The 27,628-nt window shown below is 37.5% G+C and overlaps 1 long non-coding RNA gene across 4 annotated transcripts in view; it reads left to right on the top strand.

Annotated features, from left to right (window-relative positions):
* Positions 1–27,628, top strand: part of LOC146993154 (uncharacterized) — a 217,430-nt gene that overhangs the window by 90,823 nt on the left and 98,979 nt on the right. The gene's annotated exons all lie outside the window — the stretch shown is intronic.

Here is a 27,628-nt window from a genome sequence, read left to right as displayed (position 1 = left end):
ACCCTGGCTATGTATGCTGACGATACGGCAATACTCTCAAAAAATGCATCTACTGGTCCAGTTATACAAGCACTTCAATCTCACATCCACACACTCGAGTCCTGGCTTACTGCCTGGAAATTTAAAATCAATGTGGACAAGTCGGAGGCGATCTGGTTTACAAAAAAAGTTCGTACCGAATTGGAGGACATCCTCATGTATAACACTCCTATTCAGTGGACTAGGCAAGCCCGATACCTAGGCATCAGATTTAGATAGGCGGCTCACATGGACCCCACACATTACACAACTTATTGCCAAGTTCCGTGCTCGTAAACGAACACTTACCCCTTTAATTAGCCGGAACTCCGTTCTCTCTATTGATAACAAGTTGCTCATTTACAAGACCCTTTTGCGTCCCATACTTTCTTATGCCTGCCCTGTTTGGGGATATACCAGCCATACCAATATTAATAAACTGCAAGTCTTGCAGAATGTTACGCTTAGACAATTATCTAGAAGCTGTTGGTTTATTAGAAATACGGCCATTCACGAGGAGTTGGAAATACCAACTATTTCAAATTACTTTGCACTCCTTGCAGAAAAATTTTACCAAAACATTCCTAATGTTAATAATAGCTCAATTATAGTACCCCATTATGACTACTCACTGGATATTAATAGCAAGCGGCCGCTTGCGATTCTAAGACATCTAAATTAATTCTTTTTTATAACCTATTTATGTAAACACCCTCCCCTACTTCAGTTTTGTTTTTGTTTTCTCTTTGATCCTATGCATAGTTTTGTACTGCCGCCTGGCACTTTATCTTTGTAAATAATGTACATATCTCCCATTTTATATTTGATATATGTTTTCCATGTAATACTTAAGTATCTTTGTATTTATGTTGTATTATATATTATGAGTGGTCACACGGACGCTTGTTCGGACTAAAGGGAATTTCTTTTCATGACATTGCCACTTACCTTCGTCAAAAGGCCTACCACTGGGCGTTTCTTCGGGACTCTCTCATCGGTTCGTTTATGAACATTGTATTCGGATCTAAATGCCAACTGTTCGAAGCATAACGGAATCGAAAATCGCACATATTATCCCGGGATAGCGTTGTTACGCGGGCACCCACTTTGCGATAAACTCATCGAGTTTGCCTGAGCCGAAGCACTGTGTAGGTCTCTTTTTTGGATTATATTTTTCAATTTTTATATTAAAGCTGAACATGTTGTTAAGTTTATTAATTGCATAGCCGCTAGTATTTTTCTTGAGTTCCAGTAGCCAAATAGGCAGTTTTTCAAAATTATTTTTTGGGCTTCTTCTGAATTGTTTTACTTTCAGTATCGGAAATTTTCGTCTCTCTAGGTCCTCGTGGATCGCTTCTTCTGTTATATTGCACGGCAAATCTTTCAATATTACCTTTATGGGTTTTTCGTGTTGCATAAGATAAGTATGAAACGGGATGCCTCTTATTTGCAATAATTTAGTAGTTTTTCTGTAGTCGGATGATGTTTTTACATATACGAAAATCGCATTTGATTTCATTTGTGCATCGAATTCTTCCTCGCATGTTTTCCTCAAGTCTTTAATCTACAGGTTTAATATTTAGGTCCGAATGAATCACATCTGTACGGACGTACCAGGATGCATTCAGGGCCATACGTAAGGTTTTACTTTGAAAAGATTGAAGTTTTTTCACATGAGTTTTTGCAGCAGTACCCCAGATTGTACATGCATACATAAAGACAGGTCTTATAATGGATGTATAGAGAAGGATTTTGTTTTTAGCTGACAGATTGCTCTTTCGAGCTAAAAAAGGGTAAAGTTGGGCTCTAGCACCTTTCGCTTTGTTGAGAACATTTTCAATGTGAAGGCGCCAGGTTAATTTTGAGTCAAGTACAACTCCTAGGTACTTGTAAGAATTTGACCAGGGAACATAGTCATCAAAGAATTTAATATTAATGGAAGGGTACGGGAGGGGGCTACGTTTGAATATCATAGCAGCACATTTAGCAACATTAATTTTTATTTTCCAAGTGATGAGCCAGTGCTCAAGGCTGGAGAGATATCTCTGAATGATTTGGACCAAGCTTTCAAGGCGTGTGTGTTGAGCTAGGATGGCCGTATCATCTGCATAAAGTGCAAGAGTGATACTAGGTGATTTTGGTATGTCATTTATGAAAATGTTGAACAAAATTGGGCCTAAAAGTGACCCTTGGGGGACGCCGCTTAGTATAGGACGGGGTGCCGAAATGAAAGAATTAACTCGTACAGAAAAAGATCTATTAGTGAGGTACGAATTAATTATATGGATTAAATGGGCCGAAACGTCAAGTCGTATGAGCTTGATAATAATTCCTATATGCCAAGTCCTATCAAATGCTTTGGCTATGTCAAGAAATAAAGCGCCAGTAAGCATTTTGTTACGAAACCCTTCGTGAATGAACTCCACTGTCCTCAGCAGCTGGTGCGTGGTGCAGTGTTTTGCTCGAAATCCAAATTGTTCATCAATCAGAACGTTGTGATTTCGGCCCAAGGCCCAAGGCGATATTTTCCGGAGTACCTTTGCAACTTAATGCAATTACCTCCACAACTTCGTTAAGGAAAAACTGAGGTGATTAAGACAAAGCACTGGCTGAAGGGTAATGAAGGAGACCATTATGGGCTTACGGGGAAGGAAGTGAATAAGGAGTCCATTCTATGGACGATAAATTCTTTCTGCTTTCAACCTGTTTTACTAGGTTGAAAGAGAGAGAGGTGACGGATAAGGGCGGATTCCTGAATGCATTGCATTAATGGAATCGCAAAGATTGAAAGACAATTAGCCGGGAATCATAATTTTCCAGGGCTCGGGAAAGGTGTATTAGGTAATACGGAAAACCGCAGTAATCGCTAATGCCTTGGGGATGGGCTGGGGGGGAGAGAGTCTTACGACTAAAGCAGAGCAAGGGAAGGTGGAACGAAAAGAAGGGGGGAAAGGATTCAAGAGTAGAAAAAGTTCTCCTACCGCCCATGGCGAGAGTACAATAGGAGCAACTTTTGGAGAGGAAAGAACCGTGAAAAAGTTAACTGTAGAAAAGACGGAGAAGTTTTAGGATAGTTAAAGGGAAGGGAAGTAAAGAAAACCGTTAAAAGTTGGAGAGGAGAGGTGGATTAAAAAGTGGAAAGAAATAAAAATGGGGACAGAATTAACCAAAATTACCTGATTGCAGTTGGTGTTTGAAGATATGCAAGCTTGTATATATGCAGATTGCTGGAACAAAAATTCATGAAAAAAGTGTTTTGAGTAGCATATGAGGGAGTTAGATTTAGAAGATTAGAATATTAATTTAAATTTCAAAAATTAGGCAGTTTAAGCTGAATAATTAAGTTAGGTGATAAAATAATAGAGAAACGTTAAAGCTATTGCAAGTCTGATTTAAAATTGTCTGGGCCGTGTTTTATGAAAAGATGAGGTCTTGGCAAGTGGAGGGGCATGTTACCTATAGCAGCACGGATATAAAACCGAGAAACGAGGCCGAATTAGGTCCGGCGGGCATGTGGAAGTATGGAATTAATTAAGGGTCGTCGGGTTAGGCCCGTGAAGTGCTTGTTAATTTAAAAAAAAAAAATTTAGAAAGAATTCCTAGTCAAGCAGACACCTCCGCTTCGGCTTTCTAGGAAAGATGTTATAAGTTCTATCAAGAACGCTCCTAGGTCGCTTAGCTGAGCTGGGCTCAGCTGGATCATAAGCAGGAAGTGAATGCAAGACTGGGTTTTCGATCTGCATTAATCTATTAAAGAATTTAGCCGAATTTTGCCGGAAAAAGGCATCTAGGGGTAGAATTTTGAGATCGTTATGAAGCACTTCATTACGGACGAAATAATGAGCATTTGTCAGGATACGAAGCGTGACGCTCTGGAATACTTGGATTTTCTTTAGATGGCTATTGGCAGCAGTAGACCAGACGACGGCTGCGTACGTCAGGATCGGTAGGATGGTACTCTTGTATAAAAGGATCTTATTGTTGAGGGAGAGGTTGCTGGTTCTTTTGAGGAGAGACATCAGTTGGGTTCTTGTATTTCTTGCTTTTGAGATGGCGTAATTGATGTGGGTATTCCAGAGCAGCTTCGCATCTAGATAAACTCCCAGATATTTATAGATTACATTTTCATCAAATAATCTGAGTGGAGGGAGTTGACTATGGACATTCCTCTTTCTGGAAAAGAAAACTGTGGCGGCACTTTTTGCGACATTAATTTTGATTTTCCAGGTAATGAGCCAGGACTCCAAGTCTGTTAAATACAGCTGTAGGTGATTGAGAGTGGCATGTAATGTTGAGTGCTGTGAAATGATGGCTGTGTCGTCTGCATAGAGTGCTAGATCGACACTTGGTGTTTGCGGTATGTCATTTACATACAAGTTGAAGAGCGTGGCGCTAAGAATTCCTCCCTGAGGCACCCCCGCCAGGATAGGGCGAGGAGAAGAGACAGAATATTTTACTTTGACAGAAAAGGTACGATTAGTGAGGTAAGAGTGCATTATGTGCACAAAATTAGCCGAAATTTCAAGTCGCATGAGCTTGAATAAAATTCCGATATGCCAACATCTGTCGAAAGCCTTTGCTACGTCTAAATAAACAATAGCTGTAGGCTTTCCACTGCGAGATCCTGTGTGAATGATTTCAACTACCCTCAGTAGCTGGGCCTGAGTTGAGTGTTTAGCACGAAAGCCGAATTGCTGAGGAATAATAATGTTTCGGTTTCGGCAGAAATCATTCAGGTATCTGAGCAGTATAGCTTCGTAAATTTTACTAAGTGAAGACAGAAGGCTGATCGGCCTATAATTTTGAGGGACCTTTGGGTCCATTCCAGGTTTTAGAATAGGAATGACTAATGCATTCTTCCAGCTATGGGGATAATATTTTAGCCTTAGCATTGAATTTATCAAAACTGCTAGGTAAAATATGAATTTGACTGGTAGATTTTTAATCATGCGATTAGAAATCCTATCCAGGCCAGGTGCTTTTGCAGGGGTGAGATTTTTGATCAAAGCAGAAATCTCAGTCATTGTTGTGGTGATGGGATCCTCAGAATTTATGTGATTTCGGAGAAAATCATTCAGGCGTTTAAGTAACACAAACTCGTATATCTTAGATAACGAGGATAGGAGGCTGATAGGTCTATAATTTTGAGGATTAGAAAGGCTTTGGCCTGGTTTTGGAATAGGCACTATAAGTGCTTGTTTCCAGCTTTGAGGAAAATAGCAATGCTGTATCATAAAATTTATAAGCATTACTAAGAAAAATAGATAGTTGGTGGGTAAATTTTTAATCATACGATTAGAAATAGAGTCCATACCAGGGGCTTTTTTGGGTTTGAGCTTGGTAATGTATTCACTTACCTCGCTCATGGATGTATAGTGTATATCTCTCGCGAAAGGCGAGGAGAGGAAACGTTCAACATCTTGTGGGAAAGAACTTGCGCTGTTCGCAAAAATTCCTTCATTATGTGGTGTAAATTGAGTTTGAAGAGAATCCGCAATTAGTTCGGATTTCTCAGCGTCTGTGTGAGCCACCACTGCGTCCGTAGCTAAGGACGGAATGTTAGACTTGTGTTTGCGTAGGCGGGCTGATGCGCGCCAAAGACTGTTATCATTGGTCGTTAGGGACTGAATGTAATTCGTGTATTGTGATTGGAAGAACTGGTCACATGATGCCTTGATCTCATTTTGGAGAGCACGGAGTTGAATTTTTAGACCTGGATTCCTATTTCTTTGCCAAAGTCTCCGTACTTTATTCTTTTCTTTAATTTTGAGTTTAATTTCTTGGGGTAATTTACGAAAATTGGGTCTAAGGGTGGGTTTTGATACTTCCTTATAAGTATCTGTTAGAATGGACGTTAAGTGATCAACTGCCGAGTCTATATCATGGCTGGATTTAATTTCAAGGGAGGGCAAATCTTTACTTTTAAGTTTGAAACCAAAATTGTCCCAGTTTGTAGAGACGAGTGCCGGAGAATTTTGATTAAAAGTAGTACAGTTAAGGTCTATGATTACGGGGTTGTGATCTGAAGATAAACAGTTTTCAACAGTCACGTGATATCCAAAAGGGATGTTTCGAAAGAGTGCCAAATCTATGAATGATGGGGCACCCCGTGAACCATATCTAGTAGGGGAATCCGGCGCAATAATTTTAATTTGGGCGCACTGAGCCCATTTTAGAAGGCCACGACCAGCAGGGTTTGATCTATGACAACGCCAATGCTGATGGTGACAGTTTAAATCACCAGCTTTGATAAGATTATTTGAAAAATTGAGCAGTTTATTGAAATCTACCACAGGAAAATTTCCACCTGGTGGGAGATAGGCAGAGATCATAACTAGGGATGGTGAATTTTGAATAAAGATTTCGATAATTGTTGCTTCAAGTTTGCTCATATTTGGTGTGTTAATTCTACGATGCGGAATAGAGTTTTTTATGTAAATACAAGTGCCACCATGATAGACATCACGTGTATTCGAAGCTTGTCTGTCATTTTTATATAGTGCATAATCTACAAGCTTGGGAGCTCTCCCTGGCTGGAGTTTGGTCTCTTGGACAAAAATGATATCAAAATCCTTTTCTTCTACATAGTCTCTAAACTCATGGAATTTGGAAAGAATGCCATTTGCATTCCAGGTGCATAGTTTAAGATTTTTCAACCCTTTCAAAGTATTGAATTTTAATGAATGTGGGAATCAGAGAATTGGAGAGTAATATAACTCTCAAAGATATAGTAGGCCGCGTCAGCACCAGATGGAGCCACTCTGAGCTGCGGTAAGGCGTTTTTGAATGCCAGAAGTAATTTGCTCTGGTCAATGCCAGGCTGATTAGAAATTTGGATTATAGCCAAAAGGATCTCGGTACAATTTAGAGTCGAATTTGCTCCTAAGGGGACCGATAGATTTGGAAGAATTTGGGGTGCAGTCTGTTGCATACCCGTAAGGGCAGCAGAGTATGATACTCCAGGGCGAGTATTATTTGCACTGGGAGTGTGTGCAGCCGGCAGAACTGGAAATGTATTATGTTGTAAGTTAAATTTGTTTGTGTTGTCAACGGTCTGACTGGGTTTGGTGCTTGGCTTTGGAGGTTGTCTGTTTTTGGAGCCTGGGAACTTCGGGCAGGAACGCCAGTTAGCAGCATGGTTTCCCGAACAATTTGCACATTTGTTCGGCTCTTCAAAGGGTTTAGTGCATTCTTTGGCTTGATGCGGCCCAGTGCATCTGACGCATCGTCTTGGTAAGGTGCAGACTTCAGATGAATGAAAAAATCCCTGACAACGCCAGCATTGGGTGGGACCTTTCTGACCTTTGAAGTGTTCCATGGATACCTCAGTTCCAAGGAGCTCAGTTATAGAATAGATTTCTTCGGCTTTGAGGCTGTTGAAGATTTGTAAATAAAAGAGAGGCATTGGCATTTTTGTCTTCCATTTCTTTAGTTGAGAGATCTTGTGAATTTTGAAGCCAAGCACTTCAACCGCAGTCTGCACAACGTTGAGCGGTGTATTTGAGGGTAGTCCCCTAATTACCACTTTAAGTGGTCTATCTGATTTGAGTGTGTGAGACTTGAATTCAATATTATTGTCTGTGAGGAATCTAACAACTGTTCTATAGTCTGTTTCGTTAGTAGTTGTGAGTTTTAGAAAATCAACGTTTTGTTTGGAAAGAACAGTTGGTGCGTGTCGGCGAAGCTGATTGAGGAGAAAGAACCAATCAGCTCGCGGTTTTATGAAAATTGGAGGTGGTGCTTGAATTTTTGGTGTTTGAGTGACAGCCGGCTGCTGCGTCGAGTGTTCAGTGTTATCAGAGTTTATGTTTGTGAAAGAATTGGATGTTGTGATGGTTTCATTACTATTAGTGTTGGGAAGTGTTTTTTTGGCAATTAAATGTTTTGGAGGAACTACAAATCCTTCATTATCAGTTGGTCTGGTTCGTTTTTTAGAGTCATTTTTAGGATTTTCTTTTGGAGGATTTTGATTGGCTGGGGATGAGGGTGGATTTGTATTTTGAATTTTAGGGTTAGAATTTTGAGTTTTGGAGTCCGAATCAGGGGTTTTAGAAGTCTTTTTACATTCTCTGAAGAATTCCTCTTCAGTGGCAGGGAGGGTAAATAAATTTATGCCGAGTTTAGAACATAGGGTATGTAGGGAAAATAAAACTTTCTCACCCTCATCCTGTAACTGTTTGATCATCTGGTCCTTATTCGGAGTGTCCGTTCGCTAAAGTCACTGGATATCGAAAAGGAGGTCTGTGTGCCGATTCTTTAGTGAGTAAATCTGGATCGCGCTCTTGGATAGCTCTAGCGCTGAAGGAGAGGCAGGTGGAGTAGTTGCAGTTATTTCCATTTCAGTTTGTATCATCAAAGGTGGAGGAGAAGAAGGTTGATTGCCCGCTGGCGGCGCCGTATTCAGGATACTATTCGCTTTGACATTACGGAGCTCAGAGCTCGTACGTCCGTCACTGTTAGCAGCCATCGCTGTTGGGCAAGGTTTCTTAGTAGTATATTAATGCAGATCTATCAAATAATTAGTATGATAATAGTGTCTTATAAATAATAACTCTTAAAATCAGTGCAAGAATTCTCTGCTATGTTAATATGTTTGCATTTCTTTATGCATCATTTAAATTGATCTTTAGACATCTGTTTATTTTCATAATTGTCTATGCCTGAAATTAACTATCAATCTTTTTCCAAGCAAACCAGTTACTCTGGAATTCGTCCAGACCTAGGCTATATTCAAAATTGTTGAGCTTTATTACTTTTTACTATACTATAAAGCAGAAGTTGCTTTAGAACAGAAATTGTTTGATATAACTCTAAATCAATGAAGGAGTGGCTTCTTATTAGGAGGCGGGGCATTTATCTTTAATTTTTTTTCCTGTGTAAATTGGTAAATGATACTTCTTCAATCTCTTCCTCTTTCTTTCTGCCTCCCCCCCCAAAAAAAACTGGTGTTTGATACCACTGCCTCTACGTGAAGATCATCAGTCTATGATTTTGCAGCAACAGCCTGGCTTGCTGAAGTTATAATTAATCTAGTTTTTAGTTATTATTTATGCCCACAGATGGCGCTCTTAGCTAAAATGTCCACCCCTGAGCCCAAAAAAGGCAGTGCGCACAAACTACAATCTCAAATCCCAACCAGATCCTTTTGATCTTTGCCGCCTGGTAAAGTCCACTTGAAACAGCGGGTGTGGAAGGTTGATCATGGCGAGGGGAAACCGGCAGAGAGTGTGGTATTCATTTTTGCTCTTGACTGTTGCGGTGTGCGCTTCATAGTGCTGTAGAAGTAACGAGAAATTGTGTACCCGTATGTATTCGTTACTCGGTGAACCAGTACTCGTTACTATGGTATCGTTACTCGTTACTTTCGGTAAAATCCATCGGTATCCGTATCCTGAGCCTATTTTATCGGTCTACGGCCCTAAAAAGGGCCTTGAAACGTCGCATCGCATTGAATCACGTGAGCTTTTCTACCCCGCGGGAACTGGGTAGTGCTGCGATAGGGAGTTTTGCGTCGCATTTTTGAGTAGAAATAATTCACTTTATTTTGGCTATTATTTTTTGGTGCACTGGATATGATTCATTATTAAATTTTCTATTGCTGTCAGGACTTAGTTTCTAAAGTCAGAAGCGCCTACGGAAGGCCGTCAGGAAAATAGGAAAATATAAAGAAAGAAAGGAAATAAATATTACAATAATAACATTAATTAATAATTAAAATAACAAAAAATTACTTATTAAAAAACTTAATAATTAAAATAGTAAAAAATAGTGATTAAAATAATGAATAATTAAAGTAACATAATAATTAGCAACTGAAGTATAAAATACTTATAAGTAAAATTTAATAAAAATGTAAAAACAAATAAAAATTAAAATAATTTTTAAGTTTATGATGATTAATTAAATAATAAAGTAAAATACCAGATCTTGTCTTATTGGCTTAGTATCGTTCCGTCCTTTCTCATTTCATCCCCAGCTCGAAAAAGTGTTATTTCGTTCGCTGCCTTCCCCCACCAATTCCCTCTTTCCCGTTTCATCCGCTGTTTGAAAAATAAGTGTTTACTTTACGATAAGGCGAACGTCTGTTTACTTCAATTAAAATGGTTTAGAAGAGATGACTCAGGACTTAGAAGACTTCAGAACTTATTTATCCTTGGAGATGACTGTTTCTACTTCGACTTAGCTTTTGATTTTTTAATAATATTTAATATTTTATGCAGACAAATTATGTTGAGCAGAATAATGAATTTCAGACGTGTTCAAAAGGTGTGTATCTGAATATAATAACATTTTTGTTGTATAGTATCAATTTTTTTAATTTCACACATTTCTAAAGCAACGGAAGTACGGTATCACTTTTTGGCACACACATCAAAAACATGTATAATTAAGATTAATGTTACATTCCTTATTAAAAGTAATGGGTCTTCATTAAATGCAACCATTCATGCTTTTAGAGGATTTTACATGTGGTGGTCTTAAAAAGATGATGTTCACTACCAATGTTTGTTTATGTTCCCCAAAATAGAGATCTCTTAAAAGGTGACCTTTTAGAGATGTTGTAAATAGATGATTTGCTATAATTATTTAAAATAGATAATGGAATTAATGTAATTTAATGTCAATAACTCGAGGAAGCAAGTTTAAATACGGTGCGACAAAAATACAGAAGTATTTTAAATGACGAAAATATTCATATTTTGTCAATATCAAATTTAAAAAAGAATTAATTTTGGACAAATTATGAAATCTAACTTTTAATGTCGTCTTCTAGTTTCTATATTTATATCTGGCAAAGTTTTATACTTGTTATGAAAAAATAAAAATGCAAGAAGTTTGAGTCCCGTAGGACAAAGATTGACCGGGAAATTTAGTTTCAAAATTTGCAATGTTTGGTGCCATTTGTAACTTGCCTTCGGGTATCGCTTAATTGAGTTAGAATAATTCGAGGAAATAAGTTTAAATGAAGTGCAGCAAAAATAAGCATAATTTAAATAGTCGTAGAAGGAAGTCATGCGGAATCCATATCAAATTTTCACTTTTTCATAATGACCATAAAACTTTCCCAAATACAAATACAGAAACTGGGAGACCGCATTAAAGATTAGCTTTCGTTATTTGTCCGTTATTCGTTATTTCGTTTGCTGCTTCCCCCATTCCCTTCATCAGAACCGCTAATGGCGAAAGGGTGAAATTTCCCCGATTCATCCCCTTTCCAAAAACTCCTAGTTGAGACTGTTATTTGTTGAGACAAGGAATGCTATGTTATAAATGTCAACTTGCTTTTTACACTTAACAATATAATCGATAAAAACATTCGCACATGCATAGGTTAAGTACGAATTAAGAAAGAACTTAAAAGAAATTTAGAAATCTATAAAAGGTAAGGACATTTTTATGTTACTTTATTAGAGATAATAGTGAAGCACTAAATATTTCAATCAATGTTATTTCATAATGCTCTGAGTATACCTTTATTCATTTAAGAAATGGCTCATCAGCGGTCGAGCGGTAAAATCGCTGAACACTGGTAGTTCCGACCTGAGTTCGATCTCAGGCAAACGGGCTGGCTTCATAAGCGTTTTGTGGTTTTTTTTCCGTACCAGCTTACAAGCCAGCTTACCACGTACCATACGAGCCAGCTTACCACGTACCATACGAGCCAGCATACCACGTACCATACGAGACAGCTTTCCTAAGAAAGTGCTCTACGAAGGCATTTTTCCTCTTAGGCACATAGCCCCAGTGTGTTTTGTCATAATCAACTAAACCAAATCATTTAAGAAATATATCAGTTGATCACTGCTCAGTGTACATCTGCTATTTGCTTATAAAAACACTTTGTAAAGACATTTCCACTATTTTGCTAATAATTCTGGAAGGCTCATAGAATCCGAAATTATGTTACACTAGCTAACAGAGAACTTAAGTCTGCTTAATCTGCTTGACTTGCTTTCGTGTCTTTGGGAAACGTAAGTATATGCAAAAATAAATATTAAAATCTATCACGTATATTTGTAAAGATGTAAAGCATACTGTTTTGGTTCACAATAATGATAAATATGCATCATGTTACGACAGTTTTAAAAGATCGCAAATAACTATACATATGCTAGACTTCTAACAAAATTTCTGTTACAATATGAATATGCATTTATTATTATATGAGCCGTAAAACGGCCCACCGGCGGCCGAGCGGTAAAGTCGCTGAACGCTGGTAGTTCGGTCCGAGGTTCAAATCCCGCGAACGATCCGGCTACGTGGGTGTTTTCGTGGTTTTCCCCATGTGTAACGTGTATACAAGCCAGTTTCCCTTAGAAAGTCCTCCACGAAAGCATCTATCCCTTAGGCAGATAGCCATAGTGTGCTTTGCCATAATTAAACACACGCATACACACATGAGGCGTAAAATTCAGTATTCGTCAGTTTTAGATTCTAGGTGTATGACAAATTTTTTTTTTTAATTTTCGTTTTGTTTTTAAAAATTAATTCACTTTATAGCTTTTCTCCAATTTATTATAAAGGTATAGGAGTTAAATTTTGATTTATATATAATATGATATAAATTCATCATTCATTAATAATATTTTATGTATAACAAAAAATTATTATTAATGTTCCAAATTTTATTTTTTTTAATTATTTGTCTTCCATTTGTTGTATATTTGTTGAATGCATAGCTAAATATTTCAATTATACACAATAAGATTCTGCAGAAAACAATTCAGCTGGCATGACAGCTAATTGCGAAAGAAAAATTAGAGTCTTATTGCTCTTAACTCTTAGTACAAGCAGCCATTTTAAAATTGACGTTAAAATAAATTTATTCTATGGTCTATTAGAAAATAACTATACTGAATGATTTATTGACGACTTCTAAGAGGTCGCTTTCTGAAAGAAACCTGTATTTTTGAGAACATAAACATACGCTGATATTGAACATCACTTTTTTAAGATGCCAGAGCAAATGCACAGAGCTCCAAAAATCATCTAAAAGCATAGACGGTCACGTTTTAAAAGGCTGACTACTTTTAATAAAGCTTGTATATTAATGTTCATTATACATTTCTCACATTTTTACTTTCTTTCAAAACAGCGATACTGTGGTCAATTACTTTAGAACTATGTGAAACTAATAAAATGGGCCCTATGTTATAAAAACCTAATTATATTCAGATACACACCTTTTGAACATGTTTGATATCCATTATTCTAATCAGAATACTTTGTCTACAGAAAACATTGAATCAATATTAGAAATCAAAAGCTAAGTGAGATTAAAGTAGAAAGAGTCATATCGTCTCACACATTTTAATTGAAGTAAACAGGTGCTTACTTTATCGTAAAGTGAACACCCGTTTTTCAAACAGCGAATGAAAAGAAAAAAAGAGCCCACCAGAGCTCGAGCGGTAAAGTCGGTGAGCACTAATAGTTCGGTCCGGGGTTCAATTCCCGGCTAACGGCTAGCTGCACGGGCGTTTTCATGGTTTTCCCCGTGTGTAACTTGCATATGAGTCAGTTCCCTTTAAAAAATCCTCCACGAAGGCCTCCCTCCCCGTAGGGGCAATAGCCCTAGTGTGCTTTGCTGTAACCGAATAAACCGAAACCGGAAAAAAAAAGAGAATTGGTATTGGAAGGCAGCAACGAAACGTCGTTTTAGAAGAATGGGCTACATAACCAAATTTCTATCTATACTCTGGTAAACAGTACATTATTTTCTCATCAAAAGCCTAAATTTAGCTAATGCTCGGCTTAGTTCTTAAATTGCAATTTTAGCAACAGCCCCCAAACAAGACGATGTCTGGTACTTTATTTCATTATTTAGTTATTCATCATTAATTTAAGAATTAACTAAATTTTCATTTGTCTTTAAATTTTTATTGAATTATAATAATAATCATTTAATATTCTAGTTGCTAATTATTTTATTATTGTAATAGTTATTTTATTTATTTTTATTTATTTATTTATTTATTCATCTTTCCTGATGGCCTTCCATAGAGCTCCAGCACTTCTAATTTTAAAAATTAAGTCCTGACTACAACCAATGATTGCGAAAATAAAAGTCAAGTAACTTATTTAGTGATAATTAAATAAAATAAAAGCCAAAGCTTTTATTATATATATATATATATATATATGTTTGTGTGTGTGTGTGTGTACTTTAAATTTAATTATAAGGACATATATATATGTACTTTACATTTAATTATAATTTATTTGATATATATATACATATTTACGTTTGGTAGCATTACCAATTGGAATAAAAAGGGAGGTGCACATCTAGATGTTATATACAAAATTTCAACGTTCTATAACTAATCGTTTTTGAGTTATGCAAAATGCATACATACGTACTTGCACATCACGAAAAAAATCCCTTTCAAGTATCAACTTAGAGTCATAATCATTAGTCATAAGTATAAGCTTAGAGTAAATGGGATTACATTTAACAATAAGTTTTTTTTTGAAAAAAAAAAAAGAGAGTCCTTCATTGTGTTCGTACGTACAGACGTCACCCCAAAAAATAATTCACATGGATTCCGTAATCGTCAAAAACGGATATTTCCGTTAAAATATGATACTCAAAGTTTTCTCGATTACAATAATTACTACCATTTTATTTGATACAAGGAAGTAAAGAACCTATATTAACCTACATATTCTTATATAAACAATACCTAAGTGCAGTATATAAATATTTCAAATCAATAAAATCTCACTATGGCACGTTCAAGAAAATAAATAAATAAATAATCATCTAAATTTTCAAATTACAAACATAAATAGCAATAGTAAAAAGCAAATACAAAATAACGCTTCCCGCTATCAAAATTGCTCATCTTCTTAAATATCAACAACTAAATTAAATAGTATTTCAACTAAAACACATAATGTAAACAAAAATTTGCCCGATGCCCAAAAAAATTCAAAATTATCTATGAAAAATATGAGCACATTGTAACGCAACCGCATCATTCGCATTCGCATAGAAACCGCATCATTCGTATTCGCATAGAAATCGCATCATTCGTATTCGTATAGCAACCGCATCGTTCGTACTCGAACAAACCGCTTCGTACGACAGATGCGAGTAACGAAATGAATTTGTGAGTACCGAATCGGTACTTCGAGTCAACCGATGTACCCGTTACTCAGTAACGAACACATGCGGTTTGCTCCAGCTCTATTCTTTCATATGACCGCTCACCACGCCCAAAGAATCTCCTACCCCTCTCCCTCTCTTTGAATTGGGACGCCATTTTGGGAAAAAGCGGACGACTCCATCTTGGAAAAACGGCATTAGATATGTTTTGGCTTGCTGTATTTAAGTCGGGGTGGAATCCAGTCAGCTAGGCATGTTCTTTTCCTCGGTGAAATATTGCTGTCATTTCGTTGAAAGTGACCTGGTAATATTTCAGGATAAACACCTCGTACGTTGGGCTAAGCTGTCACCTCTCATGCATGAGAGTACCTAGGTAAAGAACTTAAAATTAGAAACGTTTCTTACGTAAAAATTCTGATTGAAATACTTCTTTTAAGTTATGTGACATAACTTTCCAAAATGTCACTAATTGTGTGTGTGTGAATTAAGGTAGTTTAATATATAACACCTGCTTCAAAAATAACAGTAAAGTTATTTTGTTTATTTGTCATTTAAAATTACCGGCTTATTCTCTTTCGGTGCCATCTTTCTACCATCGCCGAAATTATTTACTCTTCTTGAAGATCATTATCTCATTTATTCTGTGTATCCGTAATAACTGTATAATTTGTTTTTCTTTCATTGTTCATGTTGTACCCATACATTAAAAACACCATTCGCTTACTGTACTTCGTAGTATTAGGAAAATCATTTGCTTTTCTATCGACTGCAGTCATGATTTTAGTAACAATGTAGCACATTGCTGGAATTTAAAACAAAGAAGGCTACTTTTGAAGTTCTATATATATAGAAACAATATTACATATTTCTCTTTGTATATAATTATTCTTTAATTTCAAAGTAGTTAAAATCTAATGATTCCTTTTTTCCCCCTTTTAAAGTCATTAAGACTATTTAACTGTAAGATTACGTCATTTTTTCTCTACTTGGCGCCTTGCATGGCGCAGATGTTCATTACAGCAACCCTGTATACGCTTACTCAGTTTTTTTTTATTGCTGCTGTTGTTAGTAGTATGTCATCGCTTGAAAGATGACACGCATTTGATTAAAGTTGTCGAATAAAATATTTAGTACAGTCCACTTCTAGTTAATTTGAAATTGTTGTATAGCAACGCACGCATCGCATGAACACTTTATGGCCCGTCGAGCCACAGGTAAAAGACATCGTTGCTAAAATTAACTTTTTAGAACATTTAGAATACTTTCGTTTGGTTGTATTACGCATAACTTCATATAGAGTGTTTGGAATGCTTTCGTTTTCGTGTGGATTACGCAATTAAGATTGGATACTGTGTCATCGTTCATTTCCGGTGTTGCTGTCGAGAAATCTGCAATCACGGTAAGTGATAAATTATTTATTTGTTCATGATGAGTGAATTGAAAGCAATTAAAGCTAACAAAAAAAAGTTTAAAATGCAGTATCAGAAAGTTTGAAAATAAGGTAAATTCTACAGTGGATGAAGCAGATATTTCCTTATTGGAGTTATACGAATCAAAAATATTAGAATTTAAAAAGGAATTAAGTAACATTTTCGATTCTTTATTTGCACATTGTGAAGAAAAGGACACTGACGAATTCATTAAGGAAAAGGAAAATGTAGTAGATAATCTCGATGAAATTCATTTGAAAATTAAAAGAAAAATTTCTGAGATCAGTTCTCAAAGGAATAGCTGTTCAAATGAAAACGGTTCGAGTAAAGACATAATTGTTTCGGATATAAAATTACCTAAATTGTCTCTTCCAATATTTAGTGGGAAAATCGAAGAATGGATTGAATTTGAGGATTTATTTTCCGCAGCTGTGCATAAAAATAGCAAATTAACTAATGCGCAAAAATTGCAATATTTAAAGAGTTCGTGTAAGGCAGACGCTTTAAATATTATTCAGTCCATTCCAATTTCAGATTCGAATTATGACATAGCATGGAATCTGTTGGTTGATCGCTATTGCAACAAAAAAGATTTGATCAATTATATCATAAAGAAATTAATTTCTATACCTCAAACGAGTGATTCTACTTCGTCGCTTTTAAAATTTATCGATAAGGTGCATGAATGTTTACGATCCTTGGAAGCATTGGAGCAAAAGGTGGAAGAATTTTCAGACACGTTAATTGTTTATTTATTAGTTGAAAAGTTGGATAGAAATACTCGGTGTTGGTGGGAAAGGTCACTTAAAAAAGACGAGATGGGAACGGTTAAACAACTGACATGTTTTTTGAAGGAACACGCTCGCACCCTATCACATTACAAACCTCCGCATGGGGAATCGAAACGTTCATTTAATACCAAAGCTCTTACATCACTTTCGGAAAATTCAAAAAGTTGTCCTTATTGTAAAGCTGATCATTTATTGTTGAAATGTGCGCAATTCTTAAATCTAACAGTCAAGAAACGATTGGAATTTGTAAAGACAAAAAAACTATGTTTCAATTGTTATCTTCGGTCCACACAATCAAGGACTGTAAAAGTTCTAATACATGCAGAAAATGTCAGAAATTTCACAATTCGCTCTTACATTTTGATCGAAATGAAGAAAATTTCGATAAAGCAAATGGCACATCGAATCAAATCACAAACAAGACTAATAAATTAAGCAGTAATCTTTCTCCAAATGCTGATACATTTACTCCAATGGCAAGCAGCCAAAAGGTTAGTGACACTAATGAAACCAACCAAGCAAAGTCCATTAACGGTACTGCGCTGAATATTTCCAGTTCTTTTAATAAACAAGTTCTACTTTCAACTGCAATTATTTTCGTTAAGGCTAATGATGGAAAATTTATCTCGCTGAGAGCCTTGCTGGATTCCGGTTCTGAAAATAATTTCATTACTAAAGAAGGTGCTGAGTTATTGAATTTGAAGAAAAGAAAAATAAACGCTTCTATTTCAGGTATCAATGGCACAGTTATGGGTGTTAAGGAAAAAGCTACAGCAACCATAGTTAACGCTACTAGAGATTTTATTCGTACCTTACAATTTTTTGTTGTTCCAAAAAGAACTTGGGTAACGCCTGCTAGATATATAAACATTCCTGATGTTAAGCAGTTGCAACTCATTGGTTTAGCTGATCCAGAGTTTTATAAACCTGGTCAAATACATGTTTTATTATCTAACGAAATATTTTTTGATTTACTGGAAACAAATAGAATAAATATGCAAGACCTGATTCTCCATCAGTCAGTTTTTGGATACATTGTTAGCGGGTCAGTACGCATGCCGCAGCAAGGCAGTGTTGATAATTTTTGTGGGTTTGTGGAAAATGGGGATAATTTATCTGACAGCATGAGAAGGTTTTGGGAGATTGAAGGTATTAATGAAGCAAAAAAAGTGAAAAGTCAGGAAGAGGAATTTTGTGAACAGCACTTTCTTCGTACACACGCGAGGCAAGATGATGGCAGATATGTAGTGGAAATGCCAATTAAGGAGGAAGGACTTAGCCTTTTAGGCGAATCGAGAGAAAACGCTAGCAAAAGACTGAATTATCTACTTAAACGCTAGCAAAAGACTGAATTATCTACTTAAACGCTTCATTTGCAATCCCGCAATGAAACACTTATACGAAGATTTCATTAAGGAATATAATAAATTAGGCCATTCCGAAGAAATTGATGAAGAGGATAGCTCTAGTTTCTCATATTATCTTCCTCACCATGGGGTTTTCAGACCCGAGAAACCTAGCACTAAACTTAGGGTAGTGTTCGATGCCACTGCTCCTACGACTACTGGAATTTCGTTAAACGATATTCTGCTGAATGGAGGGTTAGCTCAAGACAAACTGTTTGATATTATTTGCAGCTTTCGAACGCATAAAATTGCCTTCGCATCAGACATTGTAAAAATGTATCGTCAGATTTTGATTAAAGAAAATCAAAGAGATTTATTACGCATCTTATGGAAGAGTAGTGAAGAAGAACCAGTTAAGGTCTATAGACTGAAGACTATAACTTACGGTACTTCCAACGCACCATATCTAGCAACACGCACACTTAATCAATTAGCAGAAGACGAGAAAAATAATTTTTCGTTAGCAGCGCCAATAGTACAAAGGGATTTTTATGTCGATGACGTACTCACAGGAGCCCATACTCTAATAGAGGCTAAAGAATTACAGTCGCAATTGATTAACCTATTATCACGTGGAGGAATGCGTCTGCACAGATGGTGTGCTAATCATCCTGATCTTTTGCAGTTTCCGGATGGACAAGAGGAATATTCTTTCAGTAATTTCGATGACGATCAGAGCATCAAAACTTATTATGGAATCCAAAGATAGATTGTTTTTCGTACAAATCAACCATCAAGAAACCAACTACTTACACAAGAGAACAGTGTTGTCTGATATTGCTCGCATTTATGATCCATTAGGACTGCTTGGTCCAGGGATAACAAAAGCAAAAATCTTCATCCAAAGACTTTGGTTATTGAAGCTTGATTGGAACGATCCGCTACCCGAAAGGATAATTAAGGATTGGCAACTTTTTATTGATTCAATGCAATCTATCAAAAATTTGAAAGTCAGTAGATATGTTTTACAGGATAGTTTTTCTGATATACAAATTCATGGATTTTCAGATGCATCAGAACACGCATACGGAGTAGCCATCTATTTACGCTGTAGAAGTGACAATAATTTATCTTCACATTTGCTTTGCAGCAAGTCCAGAGTAGCTCCACTAAAACCGCTGACAGTACCTTTTGGTGGTCGTGTGTGCTTAATGCATGATATAACTAAAGGAAATAAGAGTAGACAATCTCCTATAACAAAAGAATATATTAAATACTAAATTACAATTTAAATTACATTGCAGAGATCAACACAGAGCTCGGAACACAGTTCGTGCTAGCGTCGCGTACCTTGTCCGACGAGAAGTCTGAGTGAGTAAAGATGTCGCTTTGCTGCTCCGATTAAGAACTGGATTTTACACGTGGCGCCATCTCGTGAATAGAAGTTGAAGTATCTGTCGGAACGCCACAGTACTCCCCCCAAGTACCATCGGTACGTTATAAGTACTTTGGGTTAAATTTAACCTTTCTTCCAGATCTGGTAGTTTTAGGTTGCTCTTTAACGGGATGTAAGCTTTCTTCCGGGAGTGATGTTGATGAGGAAGTTGTTGGATTTTGCATTAGAAATGCTGGTTTGAGACGATCGATTCCAATCACTGATTGTTTGCCATTGCAGATGATGGTGAAATGTTTCGGTGTTCGTTTGACAACTTTGAATGGACCATCATATGAAGGTGTTAAAGTTGGCTTAATTGCATCGTTGCGCACGAATACGTGCGAAGATGTCTCAAGCGCAGGATGTACAAAATAGCTTGGCTGGTTATGCGAAGATGCTGGGGTTGGCGAGATATTGCTCATGGTCTCACGTAAACGTTGAAAGAATGTTGGAGGGTCGATAACTGGAGTAGATTCTGGGTGAAAGAATTCACCTGGCAGACGGAGGGTTGCACCATATAACATTTCGGCACAAGTGCTACCAATGTCTTCTTTGAATGCTGTGCGAAGACCAAGCAAGACTAGGGGTAAGGCTTCTGTCCAGTGTGTGCTACTGTGGCACTTCAGACCTTGTTTGAGAGATCGGTGAAAGCGTTCCACCATGCCATTTCCAGATGGATGGTATGGTGTTGTGCGAATATGGCGAATGCCAAGAAAAGAGGTGAGGGATGCGAACAAGTGACATTGAAATTGTCGGCCTTGGTCAGTAATGATGGTGGTAGGCATGCCAAATCTTGAAAGCCACTGGGCGATGAATGCTCGAGCTACAGTTTCAGCGGATATATTTTCAATAGGAATGGCTTCAGGCCATCTTGTGTACCGATCAATACAAGTGAGGAGGTAAGTGTAACCATTTGAAGGAGGCAATGGGCCAACCAAGTCCAAGTGTACATGATCAAAGCGTCTTGCTGGAAGGTTAAATTGTTGAATGGGGCTGTGAGTGTGACGGGATACTTTACACCGTTGACATCTAATACATGAACGAGTCCATTCTGTGATGTCTTGATTCATCGCTGGCCAGACAAATCTGTCTGCGATCAGCTTTTTGGTGGCACGGATTCCAGGATGTGCCAAATTGTGCAAGGCATTAAACACTTCACGTCTAAAATTGACAGGAATATAGGGACGTATTCTATTGTTCTCTATGTCACAGTAAATTTTAAGCGTTGGATCAATGTGCAGCGGTTGTAACTGGAGGGAGGTTTGTGGATTTGAGATTAGGTTCTTGAGTTCCTCATCATGCAATTGAGCTTTTGCAATTTCAGAGAAATCTGGGGTAGTGAGGTTGATATTGTTTACCCGAGACAAGGCATCAGCGACACAATTATCAGTACCAGAGACATATCTGATATCTGTACTAAACTGGGCGACGAAATCCAGATGTCGAAGCTGACGAGGAGAACATGAGTCAGAGTTTTTTCTAAAAGCGAAGGTTAATGGTCGATGATCGGTGAAAATGATGAAGTCGTGTCCTTCCAAGTTGTGCCGGAAGTATTTAACAGCACAGTACACAGCAAGTAGCTCTCTGTCATATGTGCTGTATTTCCTTTCTGCAGTAGTAAGTTTTCTGGATAAGAATGCCATTGGGGAAAGTCCTTTAGTGGTATGGGCTTGAAGCACTGCTCCTATGGCCGTGTCAGATGCATCTACCATTATAGAGAGCTGATCACTAGGTGAGTGATAAGAAAGTGTGGCTGCATTTGCCAGATCGTGTTTGCATTGCACGAATGCTGCAGATGCAAATTCAGTCCAAGGGACAACTCGTTGATCGTTTTTTTTGCTATTCTTCAGAAACTCATGTAGGCAGGCTTGTGTTTTTGCGGCATTTGGCAGAAAGCGTCGGTAGAAATTTAACATTGCTAGAAAACGCTTCAGTTCAGAGATGGTTTTGGGCTGAGGTAGGTCGTTAATTGCTTTGACTCTTTCCGGTAAAGGTTTAACTCCGTTCTGGGTGATAAGACATCCAAGAAAGGAAACTGAGGGTTGACCAAGTACACATTTGGATGGATTTAGTTTTAATCCATGATCTTTAAGGCGAGTGAAAATCTGACGCAGATGTTTAAAATGTTCTTCCGCATCTGTAGATGCAACCAGGATATCATCAAAATATGGGATGCAGAAATCGAGACCAGACAGTACTTGGTGTATGAAACGCTGAAATGTTTGGCCAGCATTGCGAAGGCCAAATGGCATGTATAAGTACTCAAAGAGACCAAATGGTGTAGTCACTGCGGTCTTGGGCAGTGACTACACCATCTTCAGCATGCACTGGGATCTGATGATATGCTCTGGCAAGATCGAGGGTAGAAAATATATTTGTTCCATGAAAAAGATGGGTACAGTCTTGGATATGTGGGACTGGATACCTGTCAGGGACTGTGACGGCATTAAGTCGACGATAATCTCCACAAGGCCGCCAGTCACCATTAGACTTTTTAACCATGTGAAGTGGACTGGCCCATGGACTTTTAGATGGGCGAATGGTTCCCTGTGCTAGCATGAATTCAAATTCTTTGCGAGCAGCTTTTAGCATCTCTGGAGAAAGACGACGAGGCTTGGAAAATAGAGGTGGGCCATGTGTTTCAATGTGATGATACACTTCTGGCTGATGAGTATGCTGCCCTGATTTGGATGGGTTTAAAATGTCAGGGAATTCTGCTAATAACCGATGAAACCGTGTGCTGCCCGATAAAAACTTATGTTGGTAGGTACGTTTGATACGTGAGAAGCTTGGCCCTGTGATGTCAGCTGAGTTGTAGCATCAATTAAGCAATTATTCTTGACATCCACTAGAAGGTGGAAATGTGTCAAGAAGTCGACACCAATAATTGCTTGAGTTACATCAGCAATAATAAAAGGCCAGTTGAAAGTCCGGCGCAAGTTTAAATCAAGTGTCAATAGTTTGGTGCCGTAGGTTGCAATTTGGGTACCATTGGCTGCATACAGTACAAGTTTATTAAGTTGGTGAGCATTTGTTTTAGTTCTCGGGAGCACTGATATGTCAGCTCCAGTATCTACTAGAAAACATAACTGAGTTGAACGATCAGCCAGTACTATTCTGTCGATGTGGCGGACATTTGTTGGCCAGCAGAAGACCGCCCATTTAGTTTCCCGCTTGTACAAAAGTGCATGGAGGGGCACACTTGCGAAATTCATATGATAAAAACATATGCCACTTGTGGGTTCTTGGTACTGCGTTCGAGTATTATGACGAGATTGACTCCTGCTTCGGGCACGAAATTTATTACGTGGGCCCTGATTTGATCGATTGTATCTCCGTGAAGCATGAAGACTTGTAGAGAGTTCAGATACTTTTTTGGTCAATTCAGCCACTTGTTGTTCGAGGGATGAACTGGAAGGTGCAGCATTAGCAGCACTGATATAAGCTGGAGTAACAAGTTCCTTAATTTGTCAGCCATTGCTGCTAAACAGGTTAGATCTTCATTGGAAGCAGCAAGAATTATTTGTATGTTATTAGGGAGACGCGAAAGCCATAGTGACTTCAACAAGTCGTCACTAAAATGGCTTCCTGCCAGATCACGCATTCGTGACAGCAAGTATGAAGGTCGCTGATCTCCAAGTTCAAGTCCTTGTAGTAAAGTACGTATTTTTGAAGATTCACTTTCTGAATAGATTTCAATGAGCCGCTGTTTCAGTTTGGAGTATTTATCACAATCAGGTGGTCTGAGAATTAAGTCATGCACTGAATTCAGAATATCAGACTCAATTGCTGCAACTACATGGTTGAATTTTGTAGAATCCTCACTAATGCGAGCGATAGAAAATTGTGCTTCGATCTGAGCGAACCACAATGAAGGATTATTTTTCCAGAAAGGCGGTGGCTTCACCGCAACGCGTGTGATTTGTGTCTCTGGTGGAATATCGTCGGGCATACTGATAGATAATTTTCACTTTAATTAATAAACACTTATCAGCACAAATATTGTAGCACGAGGATACACTATTGATATTTTACCATGATAACAATAAATATTTTAACCATGCAGAAAAAATTTACGTAACGATACACACACAAATAATACAGGGTCAGCAATTACACACACAAATAATATTTTACCGAAATGCGTTTGAAAAGAAACCCTTATTTGAGAAAAAATGATGCGTTAATTTTGTATTGCGCACGCACAAAATCACCACTTCACACTGCTAAGGCACTTTCGAAGGAAAAGGAAATCACTCCTGTAGCACATGGGGAAAAAAATCACTACTTTCGAACACTGAGGGAAGAATTTTGCCGTAGCACGTTGCAGAAAAATTACTGATGTAGCACATTTAGCGAAAATCACTATTGTATCACATTTATCACAAAAGTTGAATGATCGAAGAATTATTGCACGACTGGCGAAGTCAGCGGAACGGAACAGATCACATTGATGATTTGCTGAAGCTCCTTGCGATGATATGCACGACTTTGAAAAAAAAACACAAGCAATATATATCAATACATCTAGAAATAATTGAAGGGGTACGTTGTAGGATACGTTTAATGTCCACATTCGTTGTTATTTTTAGTCAGTGCTTCAGAATGCCTTGGATGCACGTGGCTTAGGGTCGTTGAAAATCCATTGTCAGTAGCGTGCTCAGTCAAAAGGTCACCACTTTTGGTGGTCGTGTGTGCTTAATGCATGATATAACTAAAGGAAATAAGAGTAGACAATCTCCTATAACAAAAGAATATATTAAATACTAAATTACAATTTAAATTACATTGCAGAGATCAACACAGAGCTCGGAACACAGTTCGTGCTAGCGTCGCGTACCTTGTCCGACGAGAAGTCTGAGTGAGTAAAGATGTCGCTTTGCTGCTCCGATTAAGAACTGGATTTTACACGTGGCGCCATCTCGTGAATAGAAGTTGAAGTATCTGTCGGAACGCCACAACCTCGACTGGAACTCTGCGCAGCTGTACTGCTAGCACAGCTTGTTGCAAAGGTGGTGCCTTTATTGAAATTGGACATCAGTAAAATATGTCTGTGGTGTGACTCAACCATAGTGTTAGCATGGCTTCAGAATCCTCCGCATGTACTAAAAACTTTTGTTGCTAATCGAGTGTTGCAGATCCAAGAGCTAACACATACATGCCAGTGGAATTATGTGCGTTCAGAGGAGAACCCAGCAGACCTTATTTCCCGAGGACTGAATTTTGACAAGCTGCATGATGCTGATCTGTGGTGGAAAGGTCCTCCATTCTTGAGTGAGGGTGTCATACCTAACAAGAACATTGACTTTGAACAATTAGAAAAAACAGAGACATTTTCTAATGAACTGAGAAAAAGAACTGACATTGCTTGTTTATGCACTTTGCCTTCAAAATTTATTGATAATGTCCTAGATATCACTAACAATTATTTAAAATTATTACGTGTTGTTAGTTATATTTTCAGGTTCATTTGGAACTCTAGGTGTGCAAAACAGAAAGGAGCACAGAGAAGAACAGGAGGAATAAGTTCAAAGGAGTTAAATGAGGCAGAATCCTTTTTAGTAAGAGAGGTTCAAAAATGTAGTTTTTATTCAGATTACAACTCCCTCAAACAAGGTAAACCCATTAATAATAAAAGTAATTTACTTTCTTTGAACCCTTTTTTGGATGCAAATAATGTAATGAGAGTAGGAGGCCGATTACAAGGGGCCAATGTAATGTTTTCACAAAAACATCAAATAATTTTGCCTGTTAAATGCAAACTAACTAAGCTGATTGCTGAGCATTATCATCGGAAATATTTACACGTAGGTGGTTCGCAAGCATTATTGTGTTTTATGAGACAGAAATTTTGGCCATTACAAGGTAGGAATTTAACTAGAAAGATTACCCATGAATGTATAATTTGTAGTAAAAATAAACCAGTCACTATCGAACAAATTATGGGGTCATTACCTGCAGAGCGCGTAAATCCAAGCTCACCCTTTAATCATGTCGGCACCGATTTTTGTGGTCCATTTTTTATTAGGTACAAGGGACAGAGGAAAGGAACTCTTCATAAGGTATATTTAGCTCTTTTCATTTGCCTTATAACAAAGGCAGTGCATTTCGAACTAGTGAGTGAACTCACCACTGACGCATTTATTGCCACCTTAAAGAGATTTATTGCTAGGCGCGGAAAATGCTCAATCATTTTCTCAGACAATGCAAAAAACTTCGTTGGCGCAAATGCCGAATTGCAAAGAATTAACAATTTAATTAGAAATTCTGACAAAAAATTAGCAGATTATTTAGGTGAAGAAGGAATAGTATGGAAGTTTATTCCCCCACGGACACCTAATTTTGGTGGACTATGGGAATCTGGAATAAAATCCGCGAAATATCACTTAAAGCGGATTGTAGGTAATGCAAGGTTGACTTTCGAGGAGTTATTAACTGTAGTAACTCAGATAGAGTGTTTTAAATTCTCGCCCTATTACTCCCTTATCTTCCGATGTAAATGATTTAGAGGCATTAACACCAGGTCATTTTCTCATTGGAAGACCCTTGAATGCTATAGTAGAACCCGAATTAATTGATATACCTGAAAACAGACTCTCAAGATGGAAACGAACTACCAGATTTGTCCAGTTGATATGGAATCGTTGGCATAGGGACTATTTAAACACACCACAACAGCGTTCAAAATGGAAGGTAGAACAAACGAATATTAAAATAGGTCTGCTAGTACTAGTTAAGGAGGATGAGCTTCCTGTCTGTAGATGGATGTTAGGGCGCATTACAAGAATTTTTCCTGGAGTTGACGGTAAGGTTAGAGTAGTAGAAATACAAACAGCAAAGGGCATCATTAAGCGTGGAATTACAAAAATTGCAATTTTACCCCAAGAAGAAGCTTCCTAAGTTAGTTAAGTGTTAGCTTATTATTATAAAACTTGTATTGTACATTGTATTGTGTATAAAATTTTTATTGAAAATTGAATATTATTATATTGAATTAAGAGATGTTATTCGTATTGCATTATTGTATAAGGTAGTAATTGTACAATTTTGTAGGTTATTATGAGTATTATTGCACGAAATTATTGAAGTAACCCTTCAATGCCGGGGGGTATGTTAAGTCATTAAGACTATTTAACTGTAAGATTACGTCATTTTTCCTCTTCTTGGCGCCTTGCATGGCGCAGATGTTCATTACAGCAACCCTGTAAACGCTTACTCAGTTTTTTTTTTTTATTGCTGCTGTTGTTAGTAGTAAGTCATCGCTTGAAAGATGACACGCATTTGATTAAAGTTGTCGAATAAAATATTTAGTACAGTCCACTTCTAGTTAATTTGAAATTGTTGTATAACAACGCACGCATCGCATGATCACCCCTCTTGGCCTCTTCATGATGAAAGAAAAAGAACGAAGATGAAAAGAACGGAGAAATAGTGCAGAGCAAAAAGACATCTGTGGCTGGTAATTCTTGTTTTATATTAACTTTATTTTCACTAGAAAT

This window comes from Stegodyphus dumicola, chromosome X1 (genome assembly GCF_044657685.1).
Source record: "Stegodyphus dumicola isolate Sdum_Otavi_A_Nest chromosome X1, ASM4465768v1".
Lineage (NCBI taxonomy): Eukaryota > Metazoa > Arthropoda > Arachnida > Araneae > Eresidae > Stegodyphus > Stegodyphus dumicola.
The sequence above is the reverse complement of the archived record's forward strand: the minus strand, read 5'-3'. Positions and strand labels throughout refer to the sequence as shown.